Raw genomic sequence first — 24,863 nt, 5'->3', positions numbered from 1 at the left:
GAGGTGGCCATTTCTTCATGCGCAGTGATAAACTCGGCACTCTAAAGCACCCGAGAGCGTTTTTTTCCATGCCAACCTAACCAGAGTGACGGGAGCGGCACAATTCAGAAAAAGTGCTCAGCTCGCCGAGAAAATGCGATTTAAGCAATAAAATTAAAAATGCTTATAAAACATAAACCAAACGTTGGAGGTGGTCATTTCTTCATGCGCAGTGATAAACTCGGCACTCTAAAGCACCCGAGAGCGTTTTTTTCCATGCCAACCTAACCAGAGTGACGGGAGCGGCACAATTCAGAAAAAGTGCTCAGCTCGCCGAGAAAATGCGATTTAAGCAATAAAATTAAAAATGCTTATAAAACATAAACCAAACGTTGGAGGTGGCCATTTCTTCATGCGCAGTGATAAATTCGGCACTCTAAAGCACCCGAGAGCGTTTTTTTCGATGCCAACCTAACCAGAGTGACGGGAGCGGCACAATTCAGAAAAAGTGCTCAGCTCGCCAAGAAAATGCGATTTAAGCAATAAAATTAAAAATGCTTATAAAACATAAACCAAACGTTGGAGGTGGCCATTTCTTCATGCGCAGTGATAAACTCGGCACTCTAAAGCACCCGAGAGCGTTTTTTTCCATGCCTAACCAGAGTGACGGGAGCGGCACAATTCAGAAAAAGTGCTCAGCTCGCCGAGAAAATGCGATTTAAGCAATAAAATTAAAAATGCTTATAAAACATAAACCAAACGTTGGAGGTGGTCATTTCTTCATGCGCAGTGATAAACTCGGCACTCTAAAGCACCCGAGAGCGTTTTTTTCCATGCCAACCTAACCAGAGTGACAGGAGCGGCACAATTCAGAAAAAGTGCTCAGCTCGCCGAGAAAATGCGATTTAAGCAATAAAATTAAAAATGCTTATAAAACATAAACCAAACGTTGGAGGTGGTCTTTTCTTCATGCGCAGTGATAAACTCGGCACTCTAAAGCACCCGAGAGCGTTTTTTTCCATGCCAACCTAAACAGAGTGACGGGAGCGGCACAATTCAGAAAAAGTGCTCAGCTCGCCGAGAAAATGCGATTTAAGCAATAAAATTAAAAATGCTTATAAAACATAAACCAAACGTTGTAGATGGTCATTTCTTATTACGCAGTAATAAACTCGGCACTCTAAAGCACCCGAGAGCGTTTTTTTTCATGCCAACCTAACCAGAGTGACGGGAGCGGCACAATTCAGAAAAAGTGCTCAGCTCGCCGAGAAAATGCGATTTAAGCAATAAAATTAAAAATGCTTATAAAACATAAACCAAACGTTGGAGGTGGTCATTTCTTCATGCACAGTGATAAACTCGGCACTCTAAAGCACCCGAGAGCGTTTTTTTCCATGCCAACCTAACCAGAGTGACGGGAGCGGCACAATTCAGAAAAAGTGCTCAGCTCGCCGAGAAAATGCGATTTAAGCAATAAAATTAAAAATGCTTATAAAACATAAACCAAACGTTGGAGGTGGTCATTTCTTCATGCGCAGTGATAAACTCGGCACTCTAAAGCACCCGAGAGCGTTTTTTTCCATGCCAACCTAACCAGAGTGACAGGAGCGGCACAATTCAGAAAAAGTGCTCAGCTCGCCGAGAAAATGCGATTTAAGCAATAAAATTAAAAATGCTTATAAAACATAAACCAAACGTTGGAGGTGGTCTTTTCTTCATGCGCAGTGATAAACTCGGCACTCTAAAGCACCCGAGAGCGTTTTTTTCCATGCCAACCTAAACAGAGTGACGGGAGCGGCACAATTCAGAAAAAGTGCTCAGCTCGCCGAGAAAATGCGATTTAAGCAATAAAATTAAAAATGCTTATAAAACATAAACCAAACGTTGTAGATGGTCATTTCTTATTACGCAGTAATAAACTCGGCACTCTAAAGCACCCGAGAGCGTTTTTTTCCATGCCAACCTAACCAGAGTGACGGGAGCGGCACAATTCAGAAAAAGTGCTCAGCTCGCCGAGAAAATGCGATTTAAGCAATAAAATTAAAAATGCTTATAAAACATAAACCAAACGTTGGAGGTGGTCATTTCTTCATGCACAGTGATAAACTCGGCACTCTAAAGCACCCGAGAGCGTTTTTTTCCATGCCAACCTAACCAGAGTGACGGGAGCGGCACAATTCAGAAAAAGTGCTCAGCTCGCCGAGAAAATGCGATTTAAGCAATAAAATTAAATATGCTTATAAAACATAAACCAAACGTTGGAGGTGGTCATTTCTTCATGCGCAGTGATAAACTCGGCACTCTAAAGCACCCGAGAGCGTTTTTTTCGATGCCAACCTAACCAGAGTGACGGGAGCGGCACAATTCAGAAAAAGTGCTCAGCTCGCCGAGAAAATGCGATTTAAGCAATAAAATTAAAAATGCTTATAAAACATAAACCAAACGTTGGAGGTGGTCATTTCTTCATGCGCAGTGATAAACTCGGCACTCTAAAGCACCCGAGAGCGTTTTTTTCCATGCCAACCTAACCAGAGTGACGGGAGCGGCACAATTCAGAAAAAGTGCTCAGCTCGCCGAGAAAATGCGATTTAAGCAATAAAATTAAAAATGCTTATAAAACATAAACCAAACGTTGTAGATGGTCATTTCTTATTACGCAGTAATAAACTCGGCACTCTAAAGCACCCGAGAGCGTTTTTTTCCATGCCAACCTAACCAGAGTGACGGGAGCGGCACAATTCAGAAAAAGTGCTCAGCTCGCCGAGAAAATGCGATTTAAGCAATACAATTAAAAATGCTTATAAAACATAAACCAAACGTTGGAGGTGGTCATTTCTTCATGTGCAGTGATAAACTCGGCACTCTAAAGCACCCGAGAGCGTTTTTTTCCATGCCAACCTAACCAGAGTGACGGGAGCGGCACAATTCAGAAAAAGTGCTCAGCTCGCCGAGAAAATGCGATTTAAGCAATAAAATTAAAAATGCTTATAAAACATAAACCAAACGTTGGAGGTGGTCATTTCTTCATGCACAGTGATAAACTCGGCACTCTAAAGCACCCGAGAGCGTTTTTTTCGATGCCAACCTAACCAGAGTGACGGGAGCGGCACAATTCAGAAAAAGTGCTCAGCTCGCCGAGAAAATGCGATTTAAGCAATAAAATTAAAAATGCTTATAAAACATAAACCAAACGTTGGAGGTGGTCATTTCTTTATGCGCAGTGATAAACTCGGCACTCTAAAGCACCCGAGAGCGTTTTTTTCGATGCCAACTTAACCAGAGTGACGGGAGCGGCACAATTCAGAAAAAGTGCTCAGCTCGCCGAGAAAATGCGATTTAAGCAATAAAATTAAAAATGCTTATAAAACATAAACCAAACGTTGTAGATGGTCATTTCTTATTACGCAGTAATAAACTCGGCACTCTAAAGCACCCGAGAGCGTTTTTTTCCATGCCAACCTAACCAGAGTGACGGGAGCGGCACAATTCAGAAAAAGTGCTCAGCTCGCCGAGAAAATGCGATTTAAGCAATACAATTAAAAATGCTTATAAAACATAAACCAAACGTTGGAGGTGGTCATTTCTTCATGTGCAGTGATAAACTCGGCACTCTAAAGTACCCGAGAGCGTTTTTTTCCATGCCAACCTAACCAGAGTGACGGGAGCGGCACAATTCAGAAAAAGTGCTCAGCTCGCCGAGAAAATGCGATTTAAGCAATAAAATTAAAAATGCTTATAAAACATAAACCAAACGTTGGAGGTGGTCATTTCTTCATGCGCAGTGATAAACTCGGCACTCTAAAGCACCCGAGAGCGTTTTTTTCGATGCCAACTTAACCAGAGTGACGGGAGCGGCACAATTCAGAAAAAGTGCTCAGCTCGCCGAGAAAATGCGATTTAAGCAATAAAATTAAAAATGCTTATAAAACATAAACCAAACGTTGGAGGTGGTCATTTCTTCATGCGCAGTGATAAACTCGGCACTCGAAAGCACCCGAGAGCGTTTTATTCGATGCCAACCTAACCAGAGTGACGGGAGCGGCACAATTCAGAAAAAGTGCTCAGCTCGCCGAGAAAATGCGATTTAAGCAATAAAATTAAAAATGCTTATAAAACATAAACCAAACGTTGGAGGTGGTCATTTCTTCATGCGCAGTGATAAACTCGGCACTCTAAAGCACCCGAGAGCGTTTTTTTCGATGCCAACCTAACCAGAGTGACGGGAGCGGCACAATTCAGAAAAAGCGCTCAGCTCGCCGAGAAAATGCGATTTAAGCAATAAAATTAAAAATGCTTATAAAACATAAACCAAACGTTGGAGGTGGTCATTTCTTCATGCGCAGTGATAAACTCGGCACTCTAAAGCACCCGAGAGCGTTTTTTTCGATGCCAACCTAACCAGAGTGACGGGAGCGGCACAATTCAGAAAAAGCGCTCAACTCGCCGAGAAAATGCAATTTAAGCAATAAAATTAAAAATGCTTATAAAACATAAACCAAACGTTGGAGGTGGTCATTTCTTCATGCGCAGTGATAAACTCGGCACTCTAAAGCACCCGAGAGCGTTTTTTTCGATGCCAACCTAACCAGAGTGACGGGAGCGGCACAATTCAGAAAAAGTGCTCAGCTCGCCGAGAAAATGCGATTTAAGCAATAAAATTAAAAATGCTTATAAAACATAAACCAAACGTTGGAGGTGGTCATTTCTTCATGCGCAGTGATAAACTCGGCACTCTAAAGCACCCGAGAGCGTTTTTTTCGATGCCAACCTAACCAGAGTGACGGGAGCGGCACAATTCAGAAAAAGCGCTCAGCTCGCCGAGAAAATGCGATTTAAGCAATAAAATTAAAAATGCTTATAAAACATAAACCAAACGTTGGAGGTGGTCATTTCTTCATGCACAGTGATAAACTCGGCACTCTAAAGCACCCGAGAGCGTTTTTTTCGATGCCAACCTAACCAGAGTGACGGGAGCGGCACAATTCAGAAAAAGTGCTCAGCTCGCCGAGAAAATGCGATTTAAGCAATAAAATTAAAAATGCTTATAAAACATAAACCAAACGTTGGAGGTGGTCATTTCTTCATGCGCAGTGATAAACTCGGCACTCTAAAGCACCCGAGAGCGTTTTTTTCGATGCCAACCTAACCAGAGTGACGCGAGCGGCACAATTCAGAAAAAGCGCTCAGCTCGCCGAGAAAATGCGATTTAAGCAATAAAATTAAAAATGCTTATAAAACATAAACCAAACGTTGGAGGTGGTAATTTCTTCATGCGCAGTGATAAACTCGGCACTCTAAAGCACCCGAGAGCGTTTTTTTCGATGCCAACCTAACCAGAGTGACGGGAGCGGCACAATTCAGAAAAAGTGCTCAGCTCGCCGAGAAAATGCGATTTAAGCAATAAAATTAAAAATGCTTATAAAACATAAACCAAACGTTGGAGTTGGTCATTTCTTCATGCGCAGTGATAAACTCGGCACTCTAAAGCACCCGAGAGCGTTTTTTTCGATGCCAACCTAACCAGAGTGAAGGGAGCGGCACAATTCAGAAAAAGTGCTCAGCTCGCCGAGAAAATGCGATTTAAGCAATAAAATTAAAAATGCTTATAAAACATAAACCAAACGTTGGAGGTGGTCATTTCTTCATGCGCAGTGATAAACTCGGCACTCTAAAGCACCCAAGAGCGTTTTTTTCGATGCCAACCTAACCAGAGTGACGGGAGCGGCACAATTCAGAAAAAGCGCTCAGCTCGCCGAGAAAATGCGATTTAAGCAATAAAATTAAAAATGCTTATAAAACATAAACCAAACGTTGGAGGTGGTCATTTCTTCATGCACAGTGATAAACTCGGCACTCTAAAGCACCCGAGAGCGTTTTTTTCGATGCCAACCTAACCAGAGTGACGGGAGCGGCACAATTCAGAAAAAGTGCTCAGCTCGCCGAGAAAATGCGATTTAAGCAATAAAATTAAAAATGCTTATAAAACATAAACCAAACGTTGTAGATGGTCATTTCTTATTACGCAGTAATAAACTCGGCACTCTAAAGCACCCGAGAGCGTTTTTTTCCATGCCAACCTAACCAGAGTGACGGGAGCGGCACAATTCAGAAAAAGTGCTCAGCTCGCCGAGAAAATGCGATTTAAGCAATAAAATTAAAAATGCTTATAAAACATAAACCAAACGTTGGAGGTGGTCATTTCTTCATGCGCAGTGATAAACTCGGCACTCTAAAGCACCCGAGAGCGTTTTTTTCGATGCCAACCTAACCAGAGTGACGGGAGCGGCACAATTCAGAAAAAGTGCTCAGCTCGCCGAGAAAATGCGATTTAAGCAATAAAATTAAAAATGCTTATAAAACATAAACCAAACGTTGGAGGTGGCCATTTCTTCATGCGCAGTGATAAACTCGGCACTCTAAAGCACCCGAGAGCGTTTTTTTCCATGCCAACCTAACCAGAGTGACGGGAGCGGCACAATTCAGAAAAAGTGCTCAGCTCGCCGAGAAAATGCGATTTAAGCAATAAAATTAAAAATGCTTATAAAACATAAACCAAACGTTGGAGGTGGCCATTTCTTCATGCGCAGTGATAAACTCGGCACTCTAAAGCACCCGAGAGCGTTTTTTTCCATGCCAACCTAACCAGAGTGACGGGAGCGGCACAATTCAGAAAAAGTGCTCAGCTCGCCGAGAAAATGCGATTTAAGCAATAAAATTAAAAATGCTTATAAAACATAAACCAAACGTTGGAGGTGGTCATTTCTTCATGCGCAGTGATAAACTCGGCACTCTAAAGCACCCGAGAGCGTTTTTTTCATGCCAACCTAACCAGAGTGACGGGAGCGGCACAATTCAGAAAAAGTGCTCAGCTCGCCGAGAAAATGCGATTTAAGCAATAAAATTAAAAATGCTTATAAAACATAAACCAAACGTTGGAGGTGGCCATTTCTTCATGCGCAGTGATAGACTCGGCACTCTAAAGCACCCGAGAGCGTTTTTTTCCATGCCAACCTAACCAGAGTGACGGGAGCGGCACAATTCAGAAAAAGTGCTCAGCTAGCCGAGAAAATGCGATTTAAGCAATAAAATTAAAAATGCTTATAAAACATAAACCAAACGTTGGAGGTGGTCATTTCTTCATGCGCAGTGATAAACTCGGCACTCTAAAGCACCCGAGAGCGTTTTTTTCCATGCCAACCTAAACAGAGTGACGGGAGCGGCACAATTCAGAAAAAGTGCTCAGCTCGCCGAGAAAATGCGATTTAAGCAATAAAATTAAAAATGCTTATAAAACATAAACCAAACGTTGTAGATGGTCATTTCTTATTACGCAGTAATAAACTCGGCACTCTAAAGCACCCGAGAGCGTTTTTTTCGATGCCAACCTAACCAGAGTGACGGGAGCGGCACAATTCAGAAAAAGTGCTCAGCTCGCCGAGAAAATGCGATTTAAGCAATAAAATTAAAAATGCTTATAAAACATAAACCAAACGTTGGAGGTGGTCATTTCTTCATGCGCAGTGATAAACTCGGCACTCTAAAGCACCCGAGAGCGTTTTTTTCGATGCCAACCTAACCAGAGTGACGGGAGCGGCACAATTCAGAAAAAGTGCTCAGCTCGCCGAGAAAATGCGATTTAAGCAATAAAATTAAAAATGCTTATAAAACATAAACCAAACGTTGGAGGTGGTCATTTCTTCATGCACAGTGATAAACTCGGCACTCTAAAGCACCCGAGAGCGTTTTTTTCCATGCCAACCTAACCAGAGTGACGGGAGCGGCACAATTCAGAAAAAGTGCTCAGCTCGCCGAGAAAATGCGATTTAAGCAATAAAATTAAAAATGCTTATAAAACATAAACCAAACGTTGTAGATGGTCATTTCTTATTACGCAGTAATAAACTCGGCACTCTAAAGCACCCGAGAGCGTTTTTTTCCATGCCAACCTAACCAGAGTGACGGGAGCGGCACAATTCAGAAAAAGTGCTCAGCTCGCCGAGAAAATGCGATTTAAGCAATAAAATTAAAAATGCTTATAAAACATAAACCAAACGTTGGAGGTGGTCATTTCTTCATGCGCAGTGATAAACTCGGCACTCTAAAGCACCCGAGAGCGTTTTATTCGATGCCAACCTAACCAGAGTGACGGGAGCGGCACAATTCAGAAAAAGCGCTCAGCTCGCCGAGAAAATGCGATTTAAGCAATAAAATTAAAAATGCTTATAAAACATAAACCAAACGTTGGAGGTGGTCATTTCTTCATGCGCGGTGATAAACTCGGCACTCTAAAGCACCCGAGAGCGTTTTTTTCCATGCCAACCTAACCAGAGTGACGGGAGCGGCACAATTCAGAAAAAGTGCTCAGCTCGCCGAGAAAATGCGATTTAAGCAATAAAATTAAAAATGCTTATAAAACATAAACCAAACGTTGGAGGTGGTCATTTCTTCATGCGCAGTGATAAACTCGGCACTCTAAAGCACCCGAGAGCGTTTTTTTCGATGCCAACCTAACCAGAGTGACGGGAGCGGCACAATTCAGAAAAAGTGCTCAGCTCGCCGAGAAAATGCGATTTAAGCAATAAAATTAAAAATGCTTATAAAACATAAACCAAACGTTGTAGATGGTCATTTCTTATTACGCAGTAATAAACTCGGCACTCTAAAGCACCCGAGAGCGTTTTTTTCCATGCCAACCTAACCAGAGTGACGGGAGCGGCACAATTCAGAAAAAGTGCTCAGCTCGCCGAGAAAATGCGATTTAAGCAATACAATTAAAAATGCTTATAAAACATAAACCAAACGTTGGAGGTGGTCATTTCTTCATGTGCAGTGATAAACTCGGCACTCTAAAGCACCCGAGAGCGTTTTTTTCCATGCCAACCTAACCAGAGTGACGGGAGCGGCACAATTCAGAAAAAGTGCTCAGCTCGCCGAGAAAATGCGATTTAAGCAATAAAATTAAAAATGCTTATAAAACGTAAACCAAACGTTGGAGGTGGTCATTTCTTCATGCACAGTGATAAACTCGGCACTCTAAAGCACCCGAGAGCGTTTTTTTCGATGCCAACCTAACCAGAGTGACGGGAGCGGCACAATTCAGAAAAAGCGCTCAGCTCGCCGAGAAAATGCGATTTAAGCAATAAAATTAAAAATGCTTATAAAACATAAACCAAACGTTGGAGGTGGTCATTTCTTCATGCACAGTGATAAACTCGGCACTCTAAAGCACCCGAGAGCGTTTTTTTCGGTACCAACCTAACCAGAGTGACGGGAGCGGCACAATTCAGAAAAAGTGCTCAGCTCGCCGAGAAAATGCGATTTAAGCAATAAAATTAAAAATGCTTATAAAACATAAACCAAACGTTGGAGGTGGTCATTTCTTCATGCGCAGTGATAAACTCGGCACTCTAAAGCACCCGAGAGCGTTTTTTTCGATGCCAACCTAACCAGAGTGACGGGAGCGGCACAATTCAGAAAAAGTGCTCAGCTCGCCGAGAAAATGCAATTTAAGCAATAAAATTTAAAATGCTTATAAAACATAAACCAAACGTTGTAGATGGTCATTTCTTATTACGCAGTAATAAACTCGGCACTCTAAAGCACCCGAGAGCGTTTTTTTCCATGCCAACCTAACCAGAGTGACGGGAGCGGCACAATTCAGAAAAAGTGCTCAGCTCGCCGAGAAAATGCGATTTAAGCAATAAAATTAAAAATGCTTATAAAACATAAACCAAACGTTGGAGGTGGTCATTTCTTCATGCGCAGTGATAAACTCGGCACTCTAAAGCACCCGAGAGCGTTTTTTTCCATGCCAACCTAACCAGAGTGACGGGAGCGGCACAATTCAGAAAAAGTGCTCAGCTCGCCGAGAAAATGCGATTTAAGCAATAAAATTAAAAATGCTTATAAAACATAAACCAAACGTTGGAGGTGGTCATTTCTTCATGCGCAGTGATAAACTCGGCACTCTAAAGCACCCGAGAGCGTTTTATTTGATGCCAACCTAACCAGAGTTACGGGAGCGGCACAATTCAGAAAAAGTGCTCAGCTCGCCGAGAAAATGCGATTTAAGCAATAAAATTAAAAATGCTTATAAAACATAAACCAAACGTTGGAGGTGGTCATTTCTTCATGCGCAGTGATAAACTCGGCACTCTAAAGCACCCGAGAGCGTTTTTTTCGATGCCAACCTAACCAGAGTGACGGGAGCGGCACAATTCTGAAAAAGCGCTCAGCTCGCCGAGAAAATGCGATTTAAGCAATAAAATTAAAAATGCTTATAAAACATAAACCAAACGTTGGAGGTGGTCATTTCTTCATGCGCGGTGATAAACTCGGCACTCTAAAGCACCCGAGAGCGTTTTTTTCGATGCCAACCTAACCAGAGTGACGGGAGCGGCACAATTCAGAAAAAGTGCTCAGCTCGCCGAGAAAATGCGATTTAAGCAATAAAATTAAAAATGCTTATAAAACATAAACCAAACGTTGGAGGTGGTCATTTCTTCATGCGCAGTGATAAACTCGGCACTCTAAAGCACCCGAGAGCGTTTTTTTCCATGCCAACCTAACCAGAGTGACGGGAGCGGCACAATTCAGAAAAAGTGCTCAGCTCGCCGAGAAAATGCGATTTAAGCAATAAAATTAAAAATGCTTATAAAACATAAACCAAACGTTGGAGGTGGCCATTTCTTCATGCGCAGTGATAAACTCGGCACTCTAAAGCACCCGAGAGCGTTTTTTCCCATGCCAACCTAACCAGAGTGACGGGAGCGGCACAATTAAGAAAAAGTGCTCAGCTCGCCGAGAAAATGCGATTTAAGCAATAAAATTAAAAATGCTTATAAAACATAAACCAAACGTTGGAGGTGGCCATTTCTTCATGCGCAGTGATAAACTCGGCACTCTAAAGCACCCGAGAGCGTTTTTTTCCATGCCAACCTAACCAGAGTGACCGGAGCGGCACAATTCAGAAAAAGTGCTCAGCTCGCCGAGAAAATGCGATTTAAGCAATAAAATTAAAAATGCTTATAAAACATAAACCAAACGTTGTAGATGGTCATTTCTTATTACGCAGTAATAAACTCGGCACTCTAAAGCACCCGAGAGCGTTTTTTTCCATGCCAACCTAACCAGAGTGACGGGAGCGGCACAATTCAGAAAAAGTGCTCAGCTCGCCGAGAAAATGCGATTTAAGCAATAAAATTAAAAATGCTTATAAAACATAAACCAAACGTTGGAGGTGGTCATTTCTTCATGCGCAGTGATAAACTCGGCACTCTAAAGCACCCGAGAGCGTTTTTTTCCATGCCAACCTAACCAGAGTGACGGGAGCGGCACAATTCAGAAAAAGTGCTCAGCTCGCCGAGAAAATGCGATTTAAGCAATAAAATTAAAAATGCTTATAAAACATAAACCAAACGTTGGAGGTGGTCATTTCTTCATGCGCAGTGATAAACTCGGCACTCTAAAGCACCCGAGAGCGTTTTTTTCCATGCCAACCTAACCAGAGTGACGCGAGCGGCACAATTCAGAAAAAGCGCTCAGCTCGCCGAGAAAATGCGATTTAAGCAATAAAATTAAAAATGCTTATAAAACATAAACCAAACGTTGGAGGTGGTCATTTCTTCATGCGCAGTGATAAACTCGGCACTCTAAAGCACCCGAGAGCGTTTTTTTCCATGCCAACCTAACCAGAGTGACGGGAGCGGCACAATTCAGAAAAAGTGCTCAGCTCGCCGAGAAAATGCGATTTAAGCAATAAAATTAAAAATGCTTATAAAACATAAACCAAACGTTGGAGGTGGTCATTTCTTCATGCGCAGTGATAAACTCGGCACTCTAAAGCACCCGAGAGCGTTTTTTTCCATGCCAACCTAACCAGAGTGACAGGAGCGGCACAATTCAGAAAAAGTGCTCAGCTCGCCGAGAAAATGCGATTTAAGCAATAAAATTAAAAATGCTTATAAAACATAAACCAAACGTTGGAGGTGGTCTTTTCTTCATGCGCAGTGATAAACTCGGCACTCTAAAGCACCCGAGAGCGTTTTTTTCCATGCCAACCTAAACAGAGTGACGGGAGCGGCACAATTCAGAAAAAGTGCTCAGCTCGCCGAGAAAATGCGATTTAAGCAATAAAATTAAAAATGCTTATAAAACATAAACCAAACGTTGGAGGTGGTCATTTATTCATGCGCAGTGATAAACTCGGCACTCTAAAGCACCCGAGAGCGTTTTTTTCGATGCCAACCTAACCAGAGTGACGGGAGCGGCACAATTCAGAAAAAGTGCTCAGCTCGCCGAGAAAATGCGATTTAAGCAATAAAATTAAAAATGCTTATAAAACATAAACCAAACGTTGGAGGTGGTCATTTCTTCATGCGCAGTGATAAACTCGGCACTCTAAAGCACCCGAGAGCGTTTTTTTCGATGCCAACCTAACCAGAGTGACGGGAGCGGCACAATTCAGAAAAAGTGCTCAGCTCGCCGAGAAAATGCGATTTAAGCAATAAAATTAAAAATGCTTATAAAACATAAACCAAACGTTGGAGGTGGTCATTTCTTCATGCGCAGTGATAAACTCGGCACTCTAAAGCACCCGAGAGCGTTTTTTTCGATGCCAACCTAACCAGAGTGACGCGAGCGGCACAATTCAGAAAAAGCGCTCAGCTCGCCGAGAAAATGCGATTTAAGCAATAAAATTAAAAATGCTTATAAAACATAAACCAAACGTTGGAGGTGGTCATTTCTTCATGCACAGTGATAAACTCGGCACTCTAAAGCACCCGAGAGCGTTTTTTTCGATGCCAACCTAACCAGAGTGACGGGAGCGGCACAATTCAGAAAAAGTGCTCAGCTCGCCGAGAAAATGCGATTTAAGCAATAAAATTAAAAATGCTTATAAAACATAAACCAAACGTTGGAGGTGGTCATTTCTTCATGCGCAGTGATAAACTCGGCACTCTAAAGCACCCGAGAGCGTTTTTTTCGATGCCAACCTAACCAGAGTGACGGGAGCGGCACAATTCAGAAAAAGTGCTCAGCTCGCCGAGAAAATGCGATTTAAGCAATAAAATTAAAAATGCTTATAAAACATAAACCAAACGTTGGAGGTGGCCATTTCTTCATGCGCAGTGATAAACTCGGCACTCTAAAGCACCCGAGAGCGTTTTTTCCCATGCCAACCTAACCAGAGTGACGGGAGCGGCACAATTAAGAAAAAGTGCTCAGCTCGCCGAGAAAATGCGATTTAAGCAATAAAATTAAAAATGCTTATAAAACATAAACCAAACGTTGGAGGTGGCCATTTCTTCATGCGCAGTGATAAACTCGGCACTCTAAAGCACCCGAGAGCGTTTTTTTCCATGCCAACCTAACCAGAGTGACCGGAGCGGCACAATTCAGAAAAAGTGCTCAGCTCGCCGAGAAAATGCGATTTAAGCAATAAAATTAAAAATGCTTATAAAACATAAACCAAACGTTGTAGATGGTCATTTCTTATTACGCAGTAATAAACTCGGCACTCTAAAGCACCCGAGAGCGTTTTTTTCCATGCCAACCTAACCAGAGTGACGGGAGCGGCACAATTCAGAAAAAGTGCTCAGCTCGCCGAGAAAATGCGATTTAAGCAATAAAATTAAAAATGCTTATAAAACATAAACCAAACGTTGGAGGTGGTCATTTCTTCATGCGCAGTGATAAACTCGGCACTCTAAAGCACCCGAGAGCGTTTTTTTCCATGCCAACCTAACCAGAGTGACGGGAGCGGCACAATTCAGAAAAAGTGCTCAGCTCGCCGAGAAAATGCGATTTAAGCAATAAAATTAAAAATGCTTATAAAACATAAACCAAACGTTGGAGGTGGTCATTTCTTCATGCGCAGTGATAAACTCGGCACTCTAAAGCACCCGAGAGCGTTTTTTTCCATGCCAACCTAACCAGAGTGACGCGAGCGGCACAATTCAGAAAAAGCGCTCAGCTCGCCGAGAAAATGCGATTTAAGCAATAAAATTAAAAATGCTTATAAAACATAAACCAAACGTTGGAGGTGGTAATTTCTTCATGCACAGTGATAAACTCGGCACTCTAAAGCACCCGAGAGCGTTTTTTTCGATGCCAACCTAACCAGAGTGACGGGAGCGGCACAATTCAGAAAAAGTGCTCAGCTCGCCGAGAAAATGCGATTTAAGCAATAAAATTAAAAATGCTTATAAAACATAAACCAAACGTTGGAGGTGGTCATTTCTTCATGCGCAGTGATAAACTCGGCACTCTAAAGCACCCGAGAGCGTTTTTTTCGATGCCAACCTAACCAGAGTGACGGGAGCGGCACAATTCAGAAAAAGTGCTCAGCTCGCCGAGAAAATGCGATTTAAGCAATAAAATTAAAAATGCTTATAAAACATAAACCAAACGTTGTAAATGGTCATTTCTTATTACGCAGTAATAAACTCGGCACTCTAAAGCACCCGAGAGCGTTTTTTTCGATGCCAACCTAACCAGAGTGACGGGAGCGGCACAATTCAGAAAAAGCGCTCAGCTCGCCGAGAAAATGCGATTTAAGCAATAAAATTAAAAATGCTTATAAAACATAAACCAAACGTTGGAGGTGGTCTTTTCTTCATGTGCAGTGATAAACTCGGCACTCTAAAGCACCCGAGAGCGTTTTTTTCCATGCCAACCTAAACAGAGTGACGGGAGCGGCACAATTCAGAAAAAGTGCTCAGCTCGCCGAGAAAATGCGATTTAAGCAATAAAATTAAAAATGCTTATAAAACATAAACCAAACGTTGTAGATGGTCATTTCTTATTACGCAGTAATAAACTCGGCACTCTAAAGCACCCGAGAGCGTTTTTTTCCATGCCAACCTAACCAGAGTGACGGGAGCGGCACAATTCAGAAAAAGTGCTCAGCTCGCCGAGAAAATGCGATTTAAGCAATAAAATTAAAAATGCTTATAAAACATAAACCAAACGTTGGAGGTGGTCATTTCTTCATGCGCAGTGATAAACTCGGCACTCTAAAGCACCCGAGAGCGTTTTTTTCGATGCCAACCTAACCAGAGTGACGGGAGCGGCACAATTCAGAAAAAGTGCTCAGCTCGCCGAGAAAATGCGATTTAAGCAATAAAATTAAAAATGCTTATAAAACATAAACCAAACGTTGTAGATGGTCATTTCTTATTACGCAGTAATAAACTCGGCACTCTAAAGCACCCGAGAGCGTTTTTTTCCATGCCAACCTAACCAGAGTGACGGGAGCGGCACAATTCAGAAAAAGTGCTCAGCTCGCCGAGAAAATGCGATTTAAGCAATAAAATTAAAAATGCTTATAAAACATAAACCAAACGTTGGAGGTGGTCATTTCTTCATGCGCAGTGATAAACTCGGCACTCTAAAGCACCCGAGAGCGTTTTTTTCCATGCCAACCTAACCAGAGTGACGGGAGCGGCACAATTCAGAAAAAGTGCTCAGCTCGCCGAGAAAATGCGATTTAAGCAATAAAATTAAAAATGCTTATAAAACATAAACCAAACGTTGGAGGTGGTCATTTCTTCATGCGCAGTGATAAACTCGGCACTCTAAAGCACCCGAGAGCGTTTTTTTCCATGCCAACCTAACCAGAGTGACGGGAGCGGCACAATTCAGAAAAAGTGCTCAGCTCGCCGAGAAAATGCGATTTAAGCAATAAAATTAAAAATGCTTATAAAACATAAACCAAACGTTGTAGATGGTCATTTCTTATTACGCAGTAATAAACTCGGCACTCTAAAGCACCCGAGAGCGTTTTTTTCCATGCCAACCTAACCAGAGTGACGTGAGCGGCACAATTCAGAAAAAGTGCTCAGCTCGCCGAGAAAATGCGATTTAAGCAATAAAATTAAAAATGCTTATAAAACATAAACCAAACGTTGGAGGTGGTCATTTCTTCATGCGCAGTGATAAACTCGGCACTCTAAAGCACCCGAGAGCGTTTTATTCGATGCTAACCTAACCAGAGTGACGGGAGCGGCACAATTCAGAAAAAGCGCTCAGCTCGCCGAGAAAATGCGATTTAAGCAATAAAATTAAAAATGCTTATAAAACATAAACCAAACGTTGGAGGTGGTCATTTCTTCATGCGCGGTGATAAACTCGGCACTCTAAAGCACCCGAGAGCGTTTTTTTCCATGCCAACCTAACCAGAGTGACGGGAGCGGCACAATTCAGAAAAAGTGCTCAGCTCGCCGAGAAAATGCGATTTAAGCAATAAAATTAAAAATGCTTATAAAACATAAACCAAACGTTGGAGGTGGTCATTTCTTCATGCGCAGTGATAAACTCGGCACTCTAAAGCACCCGAGAGCGTTTTTTTCGATGCCAACCTAACCAGAGTGACGGGAGCGGCACAATTCAGAAAAAGTGCTCAGCTCGCCGAGTAAATGCGATTTAAGCAATAAAATTAAAAATGCTTATAAAACATAAACCAAACGTTGGAGGTGGTCATTTCTTCATGCGCAGTGATAAACTCGGCACTCTAAAGCACCCGAGAGCGTTTTTTTCGATGCCAACCTAACCAGAGTGACGGGAGCGGCACAATTCAGAAAAAGCGCTCAGCTCGCCGAGAAAATGCGATTTAAGCAATAAAATTAAAAATGCTTATAAAACATAAACCAAACGTTGGAGGTGGTCATTTCTTCATGCGCAGTGATAAACTCGGCACTCTAAAGCACCCGAGAGCGTTTTTTTCCATGCCAACCTAACCAGAGTGACGGGAGCGGCACAATTCAGAAAAAGCGCTCAGCTCGCCGAGAAAATGCGATTTAAGCAATAAAATTAAAAATGCTTATAAAACATAAACCAAACGTTGGAGGTGGTCATTTCTTCATGCACAGTGATAAACTCGGCACTCTAAAGCACCCGAGAGCGTTTTTTTCGATGCCAACCTAACCAGAGTGACGGGAGCGGCACAATTCAGAAAAAGTGCTCAGCTCGCCGAGAAAATGCGATTTAAGCAATAAAATTAAAAATGCTTATAAAACATAAACCAAACGTTGGAGGTGGTCATTTCTTCATGCGCAGTGATAAACTCGGCACTCTAAAGCACCCGAGAGCGTTTTTTTCGATGCCAACCTAACCAGAGTGACGGGAGCGGCACAATTCAGAAAAAGTGCTCAGCTCGCCGAGAAAATGCGATTTAAGCAATAAAATTAAAAATGCTTATAAAACATAAACCAAACGTTGGAGGTGGTCATTTCTTCATGCGCAGTGATAAACTCGGGACTCTAAAGCACCCGAGAGCGTTTTATTCGATGCCAACCTAACCAGAGTGACGGGAGCGGCACAATTCAGAAAAAGTGCTCAGCTCGCCGAGAAAATGCGATTTAAGCAATAAAATTAAAAATGCTTATAAAACATAAACCAAACGTTGGAGGTGGTCATTTCTTCATGCGCAGTGATAAACTCGGCACTCTAAAGCACCCGAGAGCGTTTTTTTCGATGCCAACCTAACCAGAGTGACGGGAGCGGCACAATTCAGAAAAAGCGCTCAGCTCGCCGAGAAAATGCGATTTAAGCAATAAAATTAAAAATGCTTATAAAACATAAACCAAACGTTGGAGGTGGTCATTTCTTCATGCGCAGTGATAAACTCGGCACTCTAAAGCACCCGAGAGCGTTTTTTTCGATGCCAACCTAACCAGAGTGACGGGAGCGGCACAATTCAGAAAAAGCGCTCAGCTCGCCGAGAAAATGCGATTTAAGCAATAAAATTAAAAATGCTTATAAAACATAAACCAAACGTTGGAGGTGGTCATTTCTTCATGCGCAGTGATAAACTCGGCACTCTAAAGCACCCGAGAGCGTTTTTTTCGATGCCAACCTAACCAGAGTGACGGGAGCGGCACAATTCAGAAAAAGTGCTCAGCTCGCCGAGAAAATGCGATTTAAGCAATAAAATTAAAAATGCTTATAAAACATAAACCAAACGTTGGAGGTGGTCATTTCTTCATGCGCAGTGATAAACTCGGCACTCTAAAGCACCCGAGAGCGTTTTTTTCATTTAAAGGTTGGCATGGAAAAAAACGCTCTCGGGTGCTTTAGAGTGCCGAGTTTATCACTGCGCATGAAGAAATGGCCACCTCCAACGTTTGGTTTATGTTTTATAAGCATTTTTAATTTTATTGCTTGAATCGCATTTTCTCGGCGAGCTGAGCACTTTTTCTGAATTGTGCCGCTCCCGTCACTCTGGTTAGGTTGGCATGGAAAAAAACGCTCTCGGGTGCTTTAGAGTGCCGAGTTTATCACTGCGCATGAAGAAATGGCCACCTCCAACGTTTGGTTTATGTTTTATAAGCATTTTTAATTTTATTGCTTAAATCGCATTTTCTCGGCGAGCTGAGCACTTTTTCTGAATAGTGCCGCTCCCGTCACTCTGTTTAGGTTGGCATGGAAAAAAACGCTCTCGGGTGCTTTAGAGTGCCGAGTTTATCACTGCGCATGAAGAAAAGACCACCTCCAACGTTTGGTTTATGTTTTATAAGCATTTTTAAGTTTATTGCTTAAATCGCATTTTCTCGGCGAGCTGAGCACTTTTTCTGAATTGTGCCGCTCCTGTCACTCTGGTTAGGTTGGCATGGAAAAAAACGCTCTCGGGTGCTTTAGAGTGCCGAGTTTATCACTGCGCATGAAGAAATGACCACCTCCAACGTTTGGTTTATGTTTTATAAGCATTTTTAATTTTATTGCTTAAATCGCATTTTCTCGGCGAGCTGAGCGCTTTTTCTGAATTGTGCCGCTCCCGTCACTCTGGTTAGGTTGGCATGGAAAAAAACGCTCTCGGGTGCTTTAGAGTGCCGAGTTTATCACTGCGCATGAAGAAATGGCCACCTCCAACGTTTGGTTTATGTTTTATAAGCATTTTTAATTTTATTGCTTAAATCGCATTTTCTCGGCGAGCTGAGCACTTTTTCTGAATTGTGCCGCTCCCGTCACTCTGGTTAGGTTGGCATCGAAAAAAACGCTCTCGGGTGCTTTAGAGTGCCGAGTTTATCACTGCGCATGAAGAAATGACCACCTCCAACGTTTGGTTTATGTTTTATAAGCATTTTTAATTTTATTGCTTAAATCGCATTTTCTCGGCGAGCTGAGCACTTTTTCTGTATTGTGCCGCTCCCGTCACTCTGGTTAGGTTGGCATCAAAAAAACGCTCTCGGGTGCTTTAGAGTGCCGAGTTTATTACTGCGTAATAAGAAATGACCATTTACAACGTTTGGTTTATGTTTTATAAGCATTTTTAATTTTATTGCTTAAATCGCATTTTCTCGGCGAGCTGAGCACTTTTTCTGAATTGTGCCGCTCCCGTCACTCTGGTTAGGTTGGCATCGAAAAAAACGCTCTCGGGTGCTTTAGAGTGCCGAGTTTATCACTGCGCATGAAGAAATGACCACCTCCAACGTTTGGTTTATGTTTTATAAGCATTTTTAATTTTATTGCTTAAATCGCATTTTCTCGGCGAGCTGAGCACTTTTTCTGAATTGTGCCGCTCCCGTCACTCTGGTTAGGTTGGCATGGAAAAAAACGCTCTCGGGTGCTTTAGAGTGCCGAGTTTATTACTGCGTAATAAGAAATGACCATCTACAACGTTTGGTTTATGTTTTATAAGCATTTTTAATTTTATTGCTTAAATCGCATTTTCTCGGCGAGCTGAGCACTTTTTCTGAATTGTGCCGCTCCCGTCACTCTGTTTAGGTTGGCATGGAAAAAAACGCTCTCAGGTGCTTTAGAGTGCCGAGTTTATCACTGCACATGAAGAAAAGACCACCTCCAACGTTTGGTTTATGTTTTATAAGCATTTTTAATTTTATTGCTTAAATCGCATTTTCTCGGCGAGCTGAGCGCTTTTTCTGAATTGTGCCGCTCCCGTCACTCTGGTTAGGTTGGCATCGAAAAAAACGCTCTCGGGTGCTTTAGAGTGCCGAGTTTATTACTGCGTAATAAGAAATGACCATTTACAACGTTTGGTTTATGTTTTATAAGCATTTTTAATTTTATTGCTTAAATCGCATTTTCTCGGCGAGCTGAGCACTTTTTCTGAATTGTGCCGCTCCCGTCACTCTGGTTAGGTTGGCATCGAAAAAAACGCTCTCGGGTGCTTTAGAGTGCCGAGTTTATCACTGTGCATGAAGAAATGACCACCTCCAACGTTTGGTTTATGTTTTATAAGCATTTTTAATTTTATTGCTTAAATCGCATTTTCTCGGCGAGCTGAGCGCTTTTTCTGAATTGTGCCGCTCCCGTCACTCTGGTTAGGTTGGCATCGAAAAAAACGCTCTCGGGTGCTTTAGAGTGCCGAGTTTATTACTGCGTAATAAGAAATGACCATCTACAACGTTTGGTTTATGTTTTATAAGCATTTTTAATTTTATTGCTTAAATCGCATTTTCTCGGCGAGCTGAGCACTTTTTCTGAATTGTGCCGCTCCCGTCACTCTGGTTAGGTTGGCATCGAAAAAAACGCTCTCGGGTGCTTTAGAGTGCCGAGTTTATCACTGTGCATGAAGAAATGACCACCTCCAACGTTTGGTTTATGTTTTATAAGCATTTTTAATTTTATTGCTTAAATCGCATTTTCTCGGCGAGCTGAGCGCTTTTTCTGAATTGTGCCGCTCCCGTCACTCTGGTTAGGTTGGCATCGAAAAAAACGCTCTTGGGTGCTTTAGAGTGCCGAGTTTATCACTGCGCATGAAGAAATGACCACCTCCAACGTTTGGTTTATGTTTTATAAGCATTTTTAATTTTATTGCTTAAATCGCATTTTCTCGGCGAGCTGAGCACTTTTTCTGAATTGTGCCGCTCCCGTCACTCTGGTTAGGTTGGCATCGAAAAAAACGCTCTCGGGTGCTTTAGAGTGCCGAGTTTATCACTGCGCATGAAGAAATGACCAACTCCAACGTTTGGTTTATGTTTTATAAGCATTTTTTATTTTATTGCTTAAATCGCATTTTCTCGGCGAGCTGAGCACTTTTTCTGAATTGTGCCGCTCCCGTCACTCTGGTTAGGTTGGCATCGAAAAAAACGCTCTCGGGTGCTTTAGAGTGCCGAGTTTATCACTGCGCATGAAGAAATGACCACCTCCAACGTTTGGTTTATGTTTTATAAGCATTTTTAATTTTATTGCTTAAATCGCATTTTCTCGGCGAGCTGAGCACTTTTTCTGAATTGTGCCGCTCCCGTCACTCTGGTTAGGTTGGCATCGAATAAAACGCTCTCGGGTGCTTTAGAGTGCCGAGTTTATCACTGCGCATGAAGAAATGACCACCTCCAACGTTTGGTTTATGTTTTATAAGCATTTTTAATTTTATTGCTTAAATCGCATTTTCTCGGCGAGCTGAGCACTTTTTCTGAATTGTGCCGCTCCCGTCACTCTGGTTAGGTTGGCATGGAAAAAAACGCTCTCGGGTGCTTTAGAGTGCCGAGTTTATCACTGCGCATGAAGAAATGACCACCTCCAACGTTTGGTTTATGTTTTATAAGCATTTTTAATTTTATTGCTTAAATCGCATTTTCTCGGCGAGCTGAGCACTTTTTCTGAATTGTGCCGCTCCCGTCACTCTGGTTAGGTTGGCATGGAAAAAAACGCTCTCGGGTGCTTTAGAGTGCCGAGTTTATTACTGCGTAATAAGAAATGACCATCTACAACGTTTGGTTTATGTTTTATAAGCATTTTAAATTTTATTGCTTAAATTGCATTTTCTCGGCGAGCTGAGCACTTTTTCTGAATTGTGCCGCTCCCGTCACTCTGGTTAGGTTGGCATCGAAAAAAACGCTCTCGGGTGCTTTAGAGTGCCGAGTTTATCACTGCGCATGAAGAAATGACCACCTCCAACGTTTGGTTTATGTTTTATAAGCATTTTTAATTTTATTGCTTAAATCGCATTTTCTCGGCGAGCTGAGCACTTTTTCTGAATTGTGCCGCTCCCGTCACTCTGGTTAGGTTGGCATCGAAAAAAACGCTCTCGGGTGCTTTAGAGTGCCGAGTTTATCACTGCGCATGAAGAAATGACCACCTCCAACGTTTGGTTTATGTTTTATAAGCATTTTTAATTTTATTGCTTAAATCGCATTTTCTCGGCGAGCTGAGCACTTTTTCTGAATTGTGCCGCTCCCGTCACTCTGGTTAGGTTGGCATCGAATAAAACGCTCTCGGGTGCTTTAGAGTCCCGAGTTTATCACTGCGCATGAAGAAATGACCACCTCCAACGTTTGGTTTATGTTTTATAAGCATTTTTAATTTTATTGCTTAAATCGCATTTTCTCGGCGAGCTGAGCACTTTTCTGAATTGTGCCGCTCCCGTCACTCTGGTTAGGTTGGCATCGAAAAAAACGCTCTCGGGTGCTTTAGAGTGCCGAGTTTATCACTGCGCATGAAGAAATGACCACCTCCAACGTTTGGTTTATGTTTTATAAGCATTTTTAATTTTATTGCTTAAATCGCATTTTCTCGGCGAGCTGAGCACTTTTTCTGAATTGTGCCGCTCCCGTCACTCTGGTTAGGTTGGCATGGAAAAAAACGCTCTCGGGTGCTTTAGAGTGCCGAGTTTATTACTGCGTAATAAGAAATGACCATCTACAACGTTTGGTTTATGTTTTATAAGCATTTTTAATTTTATTGCTTAAATCGCATTTTCTCGGCGAGCTGAGCACTTTTTCTGAATTGTGCCGCTCCCGTCACTCTGTTTAGGTTGGCATGGAAAAAAACGCTCTCGGGTGCTTTAGAGTGCCGAGTTTATCACTGCACATGAAGAAAAGACCACCTCCAACGTTTGGTTTATGTTTTATAAGCATTTTTAATTTTATTGCTTAAATCGCATTTTCTCGGCGAGCTGAGCGCTTTTTCTGAATTGTGCCGCTCCCGTCACTCTGGTTAGGTTGGCATCGAAAAAAACGCTCTCGGGTGCTTTAGAGTGCCGAGTTTATTACTGCGTAATAAGAAATGACCATTTACAACGTTTGGTTTATGTTTTATAAGCATTTTTAATTTTATTGCTTAAATCGCATTTTCTCGGCGAGCTGAGCACTTTTTCTGAATTGTGCCGCTCCCGTCACTCTGGTTAGGTTGGCATCGAAAAAAACGCTCTCGGGTGCTTTAGAGTGCCGAGTTTATCACTGTGCATGAAGAAATGACCACCTCCAACGTTTGGTTTATGTTTTATAAGCATTTTTAATTTTATTGCTTAAATCGCATTTTCTCGGCGAGCTGAGCGCTTTTTCTGAATTGTGCCGCTCCCGTCACTCTGGTTAGGTTGGCATCGAAAAAAACGCTCTCGGGTGCTTTAGAGTGCCGAGTTTATTACTGCGTAATAAGAAATGACCATCTACAACGTTTGGTTTATGTTTTATAAGCATTTTTAATTTTATTGCTTAAATCGCATTTTCTCGGCGAGCTGAGCACTTTTTCTGAATTGTGCCGCTCCCGTCACTCTGGTTAGGTTGGCATCGAAAAAAACGCTCTCGGGTGCTTTAGAGTGCCGAGTTTATCACTGTGCATGAAGAAATGACCACCTCCAACGTTTGGTTTATGTTTTATAAGCATTTTTAATTTTATTGCTTAAATCGCATTTTCTCGGCGAGCTGAGCGCTTTTTCTGAATTGTGCCGCTCCCGTCACTCTGGTTAGGTTGGCATCGAAAAAAACGCTCTTGGGTGCTTTAGAGTGCCGAGTTTATCACTGCGCATGAAGAAATGACCACCTCCAACGTTTGGTTTATGTTTTATAAGCATTTTTAATTTTATTGCTTAAATCGCATTTTCTCGGCGAGCTGAGCACTTTTTCTGAATTGTGCCGCTCCCGTCACTCTGGTTAGGTTGGCATCGAAAAAAACGCTCTCGGGTGCTTTAGAGTGCCGAGTTTATCACTGCGCATGAAGAAATGACCAACTCCAACGTTTGGTTTATGTTTTATAAGCATTTTTAATTTTATTGCTTAAATCGCATTTTCTCGGCGAGCTGAGCACTTTTTCTGAATTGTGCCGCTCCCGTCACTCTGGTTAGGTTGGCATCGAAAAAAACGCTCTCGGGTGCTTTAGAGTGCCGAGTTTATCACTGCGCATGAAGAAATGACCACCTCCAACGTTTGGTTTATGTTTTATAAGCATTTTTAATTTTATTGCTTAAATCGCATTTTCTCGGCGAGCTGAGCACTTTTTCTGAATTGTGCCGCTCCCGTCACTCTGGTTAGGTTGGCATCGAATAAAACGCTCTCGGGTGCTTTAGAGTGCCGAGTTTATCACTGCGCATGAAGAAATGACCACCTCCAACGTTTGGTTTATGTTTTATAAGCATTTTTAATTTTATTGCTTAAATCGCATTTTCTCGGCGAGCTGAGCACTTTTTCTGAATTGTGCCGCTCCCGTCACTCTGGTTAGGTTGGCATCCAAAAAAACGCTCTCGGGTGCTTTAGAGTGCCGAGTTTATCACTGCGCATGAAGAAATGACCACCTCCAACGTTTGGTTTAGGTTTTATAAGCATTTTTAATTTTATTGCTTAAATCGCATTTTCTCGGCGAGCTGAGCACTTTTTCTGAATTGTGCCGCTCCCGTCACTCTGGTTAGGTTGGCATCGAAAAAAACGCTCTCGGGTGCTTTAGAGTGCCGAGTTTATCACTGTGCATGAAGAAATGACCACCTCCAACGTTTGGTTTATGTTTTATAAGCATTTTTAATTTTATTGCTTAAATCGCATTTTCTCGGCGAGCTGAGCACTTTTTCTGAATTGTGCCGCTCCCGTCACTCTGGTTAGGTTGGCATGGAAAAAAACGCTCTCGGGTGCTTTAGAGTGCCGAGTTTATCACTGCGCATGAAGAAATGACCACCTCCAACGTTTGGTTTATGTTTTATAAGCATTTTTAAT

This window comes from Syngnathus typhle, linkage group LG1, assembly GCF_033458585.1.
Source record: "Syngnathus typhle isolate RoL2023-S1 ecotype Sweden linkage group LG1, RoL_Styp_1.0, whole genome shotgun sequence".
In the NCBI taxonomy this organism is placed as follows: domain Eukaryota; kingdom Metazoa; phylum Chordata; class Actinopteri; order Syngnathiformes; family Syngnathidae; genus Syngnathus; species Syngnathus typhle.
Note: the sequence above shows the minus strand (reverse complement) of the source record.